This window comes from Balaenoptera acutorostrata, chromosome X (genome assembly GCF_949987535.1).
Source record: "Balaenoptera acutorostrata chromosome X, mBalAcu1.1, whole genome shotgun sequence".
Lineage (NCBI taxonomy): Eukaryota > Metazoa > Chordata > Mammalia > Artiodactyla > Balaenopteridae > Balaenoptera > Balaenoptera acutorostrata.
The window spans coordinates 40094541-40105436 of NC_080085.1; the positions used below are offsets into that span (position 1 = coordinate 40094541).

At 41.4% G+C, this 10896-nt stretch overlaps 1 pseudogene; it reads right to left on the reverse strand.

Moving 5' to 3' along the window:
• Positions 1 to 4563: 4563 nt before the first annotated feature.
• On the reverse strand, positions 4564 to 5659 carry LOC114237930 (tripartite motif-containing protein 60-like; annotated as a pseudogene).
• Positions 5660 to 10896: the final 5237 nt, after the last annotated feature.

Consider the following 10896-nt stretch of genomic DNA (forward strand, 5'->3'; position numbering starts at 1 on the left):
GTGTATTTTGGGGTGTCTGTGGCCTTATTTTGATTTTAGGCAGCCTCTCTGCTAATGGATGGGGTTGTGTTCCTGTCTAGCTAGTTGTTTGGCATTGGGTGTCCAGCACTGTAGCTTGCTGGTCGTTGAGTGAAGCTGGGTCTTGATGTTGAGATGGAGATCTCTGGGAGATTTTTGCCGTTTGGTATTACGTGGAGCTGGGAGGTCTCTTGTGGACCAGTGTTCTGAAGTTGGCTCTCCCACCTCAGAGGCACGGCCCTGATGCCTGGCTGGAGCACCAAGAGCCTTTCGTCCACACGGCTCAGAGTAAAAGGGAGAAAAAATAGAAAGAAAGAAAGAAAGAGGCTATAATATAGTGAAGTAAAATAAAGCTATTGTAAAGCAAAGCTATACAGACAAAATCTCACCCAGAAGCATATACATATACACTCACAAAAAAAAGGAAAAGGGGAAAAATTAATATCTCCTGCTCCCAGAGTCCACCTCCTGAACTTGGGATGATTCGTTGTCTATTCAGGTGTTCAGCAGATGCAGGCACATCACGTTGTTTGTGGAGCTTTAATCCGCTGCTCCTGAGGCTGCTGGGAGAGATTTCCCCTTCTCTTCCCTGTTCGCACAGCTCCTGGGGTTCAGCTTTGGATTTGGACCCGCCTCTGCGTGTAGGTCGCCTGAGGGCGTCTGCTCCCCGCCCAGACAGGACGGGGTTAAAGGAGCAGCTGCTTCGGGGGCTCTGGCTCACCCAGGCCGGGGGGAGGGAGGGGTACGGAGGAGGCGGGGCGAGCCTGCGGCGGCCGAGGCCGGCGTGACGTTGCACCAGCTCGGGGCGCGCAGTGCGTTCTCCCGGGGATGTTGTCCCTGGATCCCGGGACCCTGGCAGTGGCGGGCTGCACAGGCTCCCGGGAGGGGCGGTGTGGAGAGTGACCTGTGCTCACACACAGGCTTTTTGGAGGCGGCAGCAGCAGCCCCAGCGTCTCACGCCCGTCTCTGGGGTCTGCGCTGATCGTCGTGGCTTGCGCCCTTCTCTGGAGTTCGTTTAGGCGGCGCTCTGAATCCCCTCTCCTTGCGCGCAGCGAAACAAAGAGGCAAGAAAAAGTCTCTTGCCTCTTCGGCAGCTGCAGACCTTTTCCCGGTCTCCCTCCCGGCTAGCTGTGGTGCGCCAACCCCTTCAGGCTGTGTTCACGCTGCCAGCCCCAGTCCTCTCCCTGCGATCCGACCGAAGCCGAGCCTCAGCTCCCAGCCCCGCCCGCCCCGGCGGGGGAGCAGACAAGCCTCTCGGGCTGGTGAGTGCCGCTCGGCGCCGAGCCTCTGTGCGGGAGTCTCTCCGATTTTCCCTCTGCGCCCCTGTTGCTGTGGGATCCGCGCTGATAGCCGCGGCTCGCGCCCTTCTCTGGAGTTCGTTTAGGCGGCGCTCTGAATCCCCTCTCCTTGCCCGCCGCGAAACAAAGAGGCAAGAAAAAGTCTCTTGCCTCTTCGGCAGCTGCAGACCTTTTCCCGGACTCCCTCCCGGCTAGCTGTGGTGCGCTAACCCCTTCAGGCTGTGTTCACGCCGCCAGCCCCAGTCCTCTCCCTGCGATCCCACCGAAGCCCGAGCCTCAGCTCCCAGCCCCGCCCGCCCCGGCGGCTAAGCAGACAAGCCTCTGGGGCTGGTGAGTGCTGCTCAGCGCCGAGCCTCTGTGCGGGAACCTCTCCGCTTTGCCCTCCGCACCTCTGTGGCTGCGCTCTCCTCCGTGGCTCTGAAGCTTCCCCCCTCCGCCCCCCGCAGTCTCCGCCCGCGAAGGGGCTCCTAGTGCGTGGAAACCTTTCCTCCTTCACGGCTCCCTCCCACTGGTGCAGGTGCCGTCCCTATTCTTTTGTCTCTGTTATTTCTTTTTTCTTCTGCCCTACCCAAGTACGGGGGGAGTTTCTTGCCTTTTTGGAGGTCGGACGTTTTCTGCCAGCGTTCAGTGGGTGTTCTGTAGGAGCAGTTCCACGTGTAGATGTATTTCTACTGTATCTGTGGGAAGGAATGTCAATTTCATTTTTAATAGCATCCAAAAGTATAAAATACCTAGGAATAAATTTAACCAAGGAGGGGAAAGACTTGTACATTGAAACTTATAAAGCATTGCTGAAAGAAATTAAGGAAAACTTAAATAAATGGAAAGATATTTTGTGTTCATGGATTGGAACACTTAATATTTTAAGATGTCAATACTATCCAAGGTGATTTACAGATTCAACACAATTCCTGTCAAAATTCCAGCAGCTTATTTTTGTGTGTGTGTGCAGAAATGGAAAAGCTGATTCTCAGATTCATATGGCATTCTAAGGGTCCCAGAATACCCAAAACAATCTTGAAAAAGAATCAAGTTGGAGGACTCACACTTCCAGATTTCAAAACTTACTACAAAGCTACAGCATTCAAAACAAGGTGGTACTGGCATAAAGATAGACATATAGACCAATGGAATAGAATTGAGACCCCAGAAATAAATCCTTACATGTATGGCCAATGGATTCTTGACAAAGATGTCAGTTCCATTGAATGGGGGAAGAATTGTCTCGTCAATAAATGGTGCTAGGAAAATTGGATTTCCCCTGTACAAAAGAATGAAGTTGGATCCCTTCTTCACACCATTTACAAAAATTTTTTAAATAAATTTATTTATTTATTTATTTTGGCTGCATTGGGTCTTCATTGCTGCGTGTGGGCTTTCTCTAGTTGTGGCGAGCAGGGGCTACTCTTCATTGTGGTGCACGGGCTTCTCAGTGCGGTGGCTTCTCTTGTTGAGGAATGTGGACTCTAGGCATATGGGGTTCAGTAGTTGTGGCATGCAGGCTCAGTAGTTGTGGCGCATGGGCTTAGTTGCTCCATGGCATGTGGGATCTTCCTGGACCAGGGATCGAACTCATGTGCCCTGCATTGACAGGTGGATTCTTAACCACTGCACTACCAGGGAAGTCCCATTTACAAAAATTAAGTATGCTCAATGATCTAAATATAAGAGCTAAAACCCTAAAACACTTAGAAGAATGCATAGGGGAAAAGGTTTATGACCTTGGATTTGGCAATGGATTCTTAGATATGACACCAAAAGCACAAGCAACAGAAGAAAAAACAGATCAATTGGACTTCATCAAAATTGAAAACTTTTGTTCATTAAATGCTACTCTTAAGAGAGGGTGAAGACAATCCACAGAATGGCAGAAAATATTTGAAAATCATATCTAATAAGAGTGTAATATCCTGAATATGTTAAAAACTCCTAAAACTCCTCAACAAAAAGACAAACAACCCAATTAAACATGCATAAAGGATTTGAAAAAAAACTCTGCAAAGAAGATATACAAATTGCCGATAAGTACATGAAAAGATACTCAACATCATTAGTCAATAAAGGAAGTGCAAATCAAAGCCAGAAATGAGATATGACTTTACACCTACTAGAATGGCTATAATAATTTATTTTTCATTTTGAAAATTTAAGTATAGTTGGTGTACAATATTACATAAGTTACAGGTGTACAACATAATGATTCACAATTTTTAAAAGTTATATTCTACTTATAGTTACTACAAAATACTGGCTATATTCCCTGTGTTGTACAATACATCCTTATGGCTTACTTGTTTATTGCATAATAGTTTGTACCTCTTAATCCCCTACCCCTATCTTGTCCCCCCTTCCCCCTCCCCACTGGTAACTACTAATTTGTTCTCTACATCTGTGAGTCTGCTTCTTTTTTGTTATATTCACTAGTTTGTTTTACTTTTTAGATTCCACATATAAGTGATATCATACAATATTTGTCCTCTCTGTCTGACTTATTTCACTTAATACCCTCCAAGTCCATCCATGTTGTTGTAAATGGCAATATTTCATTCTTTTTTATGGAGAATGGATATAATAATTTTAAAAAATAATGGAAAATAAAAAATGTTGGAGAGAATGTAGAGAAATTGGAACGCTTGTACTCTCCTGATGGGAATGTAAAATGGTGTAGTCACTATGAAAACAGTTTGGTGGTTCCTCAGAAAGTTAAACATAGAATTACTGTATGACCCAGCAATTCCACTCTTAGGTATATAGCCAAAGGAATTGGAAACAGAAACTCAAACAGATACTTGTATGTCAAAGTTATTACAGCATTATTCAGAATAACCCAAAAGTGGAAACAACCTAAGTGTTTATTAACAGTGAATGGGTAAATAAAATGTGGTATATACATACAATGGAATATTATTCAGCCTTAGAAAGGAATTAAGTTCTTTTTTTCAATTTTAAAATAAAATAGTTTATTAGTTGTGTTAAGCAATATTTTATTACTTAAAATATTATTTATTTTCAAATATTTTATCTAAGAAATTCAAAGCACTTGACAACTGATGCTGGTAACATCTATGCAATTGGCATTGCTACCATGTTTATATAGTTTCTGAAAATGAGGAAGAAAAATGTATTCTGGTTTTCAGCGGTGGAAAATTTTAAAAATCCAGAATTACTGAGACAAAATTTACTGACTAAGGTAGCCCTAAGAGCTGAAATAGAATCATTCCCCAGGTACTTCATCTTTCATAATCTGTTACTGAAGAGATTCAGAATCTGTTCCAGTATAGAAATAGGGACTAACGGCTTCTATAAAAGAATCATTAAAAGTATAGAGAAGAGATCTATCATTCACATTATAAAAAGGAAACCACACTCAACTCAGTCCAGAAAAATGCCAGTCTTACTGGGTTTTACTACTGGCAGAAGTTGACTGTCTTAGGACGCAATGCAACGTAACTGCTGTCAACATATCGCCCAGTTGCCCAGAATATACCCTGACCTACTGGCTGATTCCACCATTTCCTAGGAAGACTATCTTGACACATGCCCAATGTCCATTTAGTTTTGTTTTCCAATTCTACTTCCCAGTAATTCCTGCCAGAATTAAATCTCATAGAACCTAGGATAGCAAGGCAAAGATGAAATCTCCTTGGGTTATAACAAAGGTTTGGTTTTTTTCTTTCTATATTGCATACTTTTTCTGTCCTCAGAGACTATAAGCCCAGGATGTGCTGCTTCAAGATCTAGAATCACATCTATTTGTAATGGCTTGATAATTTTGCCTAAGCCAGAATATTGGGGAGGAATACTGAATCCATATTTCTTTAATCGAAATGAAGAGTTCAGGGTATTTTAGGTTTTGATACCTGTGGTGCTTCCAATACAGGGGGCACGGGTTCGATCCCTGGTCAGGGAACTAAGATCCCATATGCCAATAAATAAATAAATAAATAAATAAAAACACACAGTGAGCCAAATTTTTCCTATAGGTCATAGTCTGCCAATGCCTGGCCTAGATAACATTTGTACTTGGATATCTGACAGGAATCTTAAAACTGAATTTATAATTGTCCTGCGTAAATCTGTAGATTTCTAGTCTTTCCCATATCAGTTAAAGATGTCATCATTTTCTTGGTTGTTCATTTTAGAAACTTGAACATTATCCTTTACACTTTCTTCTCCTTTAATTCTTACACCTAAGTCCTGTTGATTCTATACTCTTACACATTTTCTAAATTTCTTCATTTCTTTCCATCTCTACTTCACCATGCTAGACCAACTCACCCTCCTCCTACCTGGACTTCTGCAATTGTCTTTATACTAGTCATCCTGTTTCCTCTCTTGACCATCTCTAATTCATCGGTGGCAGAAAATACCAGTTGTCTTCCAACATCCACTCCCCTTCTTCCAAAGTAATAGACATCTTAGCTGCGCACAGAGCCATCTAGGGAAAAAACCCTCACTTTCCCAAACTCCTTTGCAGCTAGATGTGGCCATTGGGCTAAGTTCTTGTTAACAAAATGGTAGTGACATATAGAATTTCCAGGTGCCCTTCTTGTTGGTTGAGATGTGGCTTTGGTGCTGCACAATCTTGGACAATGCTGGTAAGGGCAATAATGTTGGGATGGCAGAAGAAGAAGATAGATGGAGCCTGGGTTCCTAATGACTTTTAGGGGCAATATCGAATTCCGCTCAGACTTTATCTTACTTACGCCATTGTTATTTTGAGTCTGTGTTACACTTAGCCAAAACTATAATCTAATGAAAGCACCATCTTCCACATAATAGCTAGAGTGATCATCTAAAAACAGAAATCTTGTCAGATCAATTCCTAATTTTATTTAAAACCCTTCTGTAGCTGCCCATCAATGAATGGGTGAATACAAAAATTCTTAATATTGCCCACAAGACTCTGTGCAATCCAGCCCCTGCTCGTTTCTTTAGCTTCCTTTTGCACCTTAAGGCTCCAAGCCTCCAAGCATGCTGGCTTAATTTCAGTTAGGTCTTTCCTAATCAAAGTGTTTCTTAAATATCCCGTTTTCTTTGCTTAGAATGCTCTTTCTCTCTTTTTCTGCCTGTCCCACTCCTACTCATCTATCAAGTCTTAAACATCATTTCCTTAAGAAAGCCTTGATCATTCCCCACCCTGCCCCATTCTCCCAAACTAGGTAAGGGTGTTCCCTGTTTTATTCACTCCAAATACCCCTCCCCCTTTTTGTTAATACTTGTCTCAATTGCAATTTAAATTGTTACTAAATAATTAACAGTAATTCAAATAGTCCCATACTGGATTTTCAGATTTATGAGTCCATCTTATTCACTCCAGCACCTGGCACAGTACCTGGGACATGGTAAGCAGCCCAGTGTAATACCTGCTATTTGGTAGACACTAAGTAGATAGTATTAATTATTATTACTGGAGTATAAGGACTACTTCTACCTTGATTAAAGCTACCTCCTGAGACAAATGGCTTAGTGACAGCTTTTAAAAGAATATGAATCCAAGGCTACTGAAAATTAAAGAGGTATGCTATTCACCTAAGGTCAATAAGTTAAAATTGGTTTTTATTTGCCGTTCATCAAACTCAAAAGATATTTTAGCTCAAAGGAAATTTTATAGTTAAAAGTGGTTAGTGGATATCTTCCGTAAAGTATGTAATTTGGAATGAACAGCAGGAGGAAGGGAAATATTTTAGATAGGTTTAAAGTAAAAGAGTGCAAAGAATAAAAGAAATATCTTATTTGGGAGTCATAGGGAGGAAATTGCTTTAATCTAAGATATTTAGTGCCTTTCTATTACGATTGGCACTAGATTAGCTACTACATTCTTTTCTTAAATTAATACTTAAATGTACATGCATACAGGTATTATATAAGTGCTTGCCTGGAAAATGTGTCTACATATATGGTTCCTGAATAAATAATCATAGTAGAAATAAACTCCTTAATAACGAAAACTTCATGTACAAACAAATAATTAAAAATATTGATGAATATCTACATTATACCAGTGGAACACCAGTGCAGTGCTAATTGAGATATATGCATATAATGAATACAGATAAACATTAAAGGAATGTCCTTCAAAGGAAGGAGCAAGTAGCATCATGAACTACACTTATATTTAAGTTTTTCCTCCCAGGGATTTTATTTTTCTACAATCATTGCCTTCAACCATGCTGTATTGAATATCTTTTGCATCCCTTAATGACACCTTGGGTAGATTCCAAAGCTTTCTCGTTGCTTCTGGCTACTAAAACTTAGTTCAATCTAGTTAATGCTATGCATGCTGAAGTGTTCAGGAGTAATGTATACTGATGTCTGTAGCTTTGAAATACATCCAAAAAATAAGATGAATTGATAAATGATAGAGGGATAAATAGAAGGAGAGATATGAGATAAAGCAAACATAGCATCAAGGTGGTGAGTACCTCGGTGTTTAATGCAGCATTCTTTCAATTTTTCTGTTTGTTTAAAAATATTCATAATAAAATGTTGGGGAAAAAGGCCCCTTTCCTCCACCCTTCCCCCCAAACCCCCATTTATTCTCAATTCAAAGCATCAACTTCAAACTCAATTTAAGTCCCATCTCTTTCCTTCTCCCAGGGGAAGTTGACCCAGGGAACTGTGATTGCATGAGCTTATGAGATGTGGGGAGCAAGTGAGCCCAGAACCTCCTGCCTGGAAGACTTCAAAATAGGCCTGGTGGGCTCCCTTACCCTTGTAGTCAAGTTATGGTTAAGTATCCAAATATGGAATTCATCGTGAAAGAGGTCGGACTCCACAGTCCAGTGTTGGCTCAAAGTGAAATGGGAAGCAAGTGGAGCTGTAGACCCGACCGTGCTAAGCTTTCTGGAAGGCTGGGCTCCTTATTTAACATGGGGATATTTAATGCTGAAGCGATTAAATCCACCTACACCCATATTGACACCAGAAACACTCCACCAAAAAAACCCAACTTCAAATAAAAATACAACCCAGTCAAAAAATAACCTTGAATTTCCAGGGACAAAATCCTTTGGCTAGTTTCCCTTCTGATGAACATGAATTTTTTCTTTTGTATTACCACATGAAAAACAGAGTTCAGGAATTCAAAATGTGTACTGATTGACTAACACCTTTCAGGTTATTTTCCAAGACTGGCCCTTTCAATGTGATGAAGTAGTGAAGTGCCTTGGAAGGGCAAGTCTTCCTGTCTCGAGCTTCTTTCCTTTGTCTAGAGTCAACGTGCCCCTCTGCCCCTTTCTACAAACCTACCTCACAGCCCCTGCCTATAACCTTCACAGTGACATATTCATTAAATTTTATTGACTGTTAATGAATATGTCACTGTGGAGGTTAACTTTGTGTCAATCTGGCTAGGCTATGGTGCCCAGTTGTTTGGTCAAACACTAGTCTAGATGTTGCTGTGAAGGTATTTTGTAGCTGTGATTAACATTTCTAATCAGTTGACCTTAAGTAAAAGAAGTTGCCCTTGATAATGTGGGTGGGCCTCATCCAATAAATTGAAGGCCTTAAGAGCAAAACTGAGGTTTCCTAGAGAAGAAGGAGTTCTGCCTCAAGACTGGAACATAGAAATCCTGCCAGAGTTTCCAGCCTGCTGGCCCGCTCTATAGATTTCAGACTTGCCAACTCCCACAGTTGCGTGAGCCAATTCCTTAAAATAAATATTTCCCTCTTCCTCTTTCCCTTTTCCTTTCTCTCCCTCCACCTCTCTATCATTCTTTCATATTTTTAGCTGGTTGACATCTGCACCCCTTCTTACATCTGAGGATCCAAGCTTTGAGAGGCTCCTGAGAGAGGCAGACATTGACTCCAGCACTGACATACAGACATAGAAAACAACAGGTTCTTGAACTCTATGATGACAACCACCACACAAACCCAAGACTCAGGTCCTCCCACTTGAGACTTCACCTCTGAAGTCAGTAGCTAATGACTAAGCCATGACAACTTAGACCAGGGCATCACAAGCTATCTGTGCTGAAGGGCCAGGTTTTTAAAATTTCCAGCTTGCTGGGCACTGATAGTTTTATAATAGACCATAAAAATAAGTCACTAGAAAATAAAGTAAGTCATTTCATAAAAATGAAAAAAGTCATAACAACTACAACTCAATGATATATTATTAGGTTCTCAAGAGAGAAAATTACTCCATCAAAGTATTATGAAATTTCTAAATGCTTATTTTCAATTTCTGTACTTGTTGCAGATTGGTGACAAATATTTTGGAGACCCTCCGTGCATGGCAGTGGCTTAGACTTTATTCTTGGAGGGAGGCAGGGGCAGGGAACATGATGTTCAGCAACAGGGACAGTAGTGGAAGCATCTTAACCAAATTCTTCCTATGATATGACTTGGCTAATTTTTGGCTGCTCTTCCACTCTCCTCCTCCATTTGATTCTGTCCATTGTCCAAGTTGGGCTCAGCCTTTCTTGTGGATTCTGTGAACTACCCAACATCCTTCTAATAAAAATTATCTGAACTAAAATTACCCACAACTGTTGTTGGTAGTTTGTAGTCACGAACCCTGAGATGCACACATGCTTACCTGTGAGATTTTTGAAAGGATTATGTGAGTTAATGGGAATAAAGTGCTTATTATATGGGTCTTAGAACCCAACAGGAGCTTGATAAGAAATGTAGTAGACAGACCCCATGGTGACCTCCAATGCTTTCCAGCCTCCTGGTGTCCATGCCTTTGTGCAATCTTCTCCTGTTGAGTGTGGGTAGGAACCTGTGACTTGCTTCTAATCAATAGAATATGACAAAGGTGACGGGATGTCGTTCCTGTGATTATGTTATATAAGAGTGTAGTAGGAGATTAAAAGCTTCCCACACCCCTTTCTTACAGTTTGCATGTAAAAGTGATAGTGATTCTGTCACCACTCATCGCTGGATGAAGGACTAGCATGACTTAAACTGGAAGAGAGTTAATATTGATAAGGCAGACCAATTACATCTATCAGAGACCATTTTGCATCCCATACACAGGGTGTATCTGATCCGGGTAGCAGAGGCAGTCATCTCTATGGTATAGTTTAAGGGAGGAGACCAGAAACGCCTCCTCTCTGGCCCTGTCTGCAGCATTCCTAATTCTCACATTGAAGCTTCATCCTTATAATCAAGGTTTTGCTAGATCCCAGTCAGGATATATGGAGCCCTAAAAGTAAGCCACAGGTGATGCAAAACTATAGAATAAAAGTAGTACATCTTTCTTGAGAATCCATTTTGCTTGAAGATGTGGGGAGAAACACATTCTCTGAACATTTAAATGGATATGTATATATTTCAGAGTGGAACTCAACCTTCACACTCATTTTAAAATTTCTGTTGAGGTACAATATGCATACAGATAAATGAATATATCATAAGGGTACAGTTTGATGACGTTTCAAAAACTAAATATGTCCATGGCACCAGCACCCAGATCAAGAAACAGAATATTTCCAACAGCTCAGAAGCCTCTCTGTGCTTCTTCCAGATGCTACACTCCAAGGATAACCACTATCCCTACATTTAACTTTACGTACATGGAATCATACTATGTGTGTAGTGTCTGGTTTCTTTTGCGCAACATAGTTTG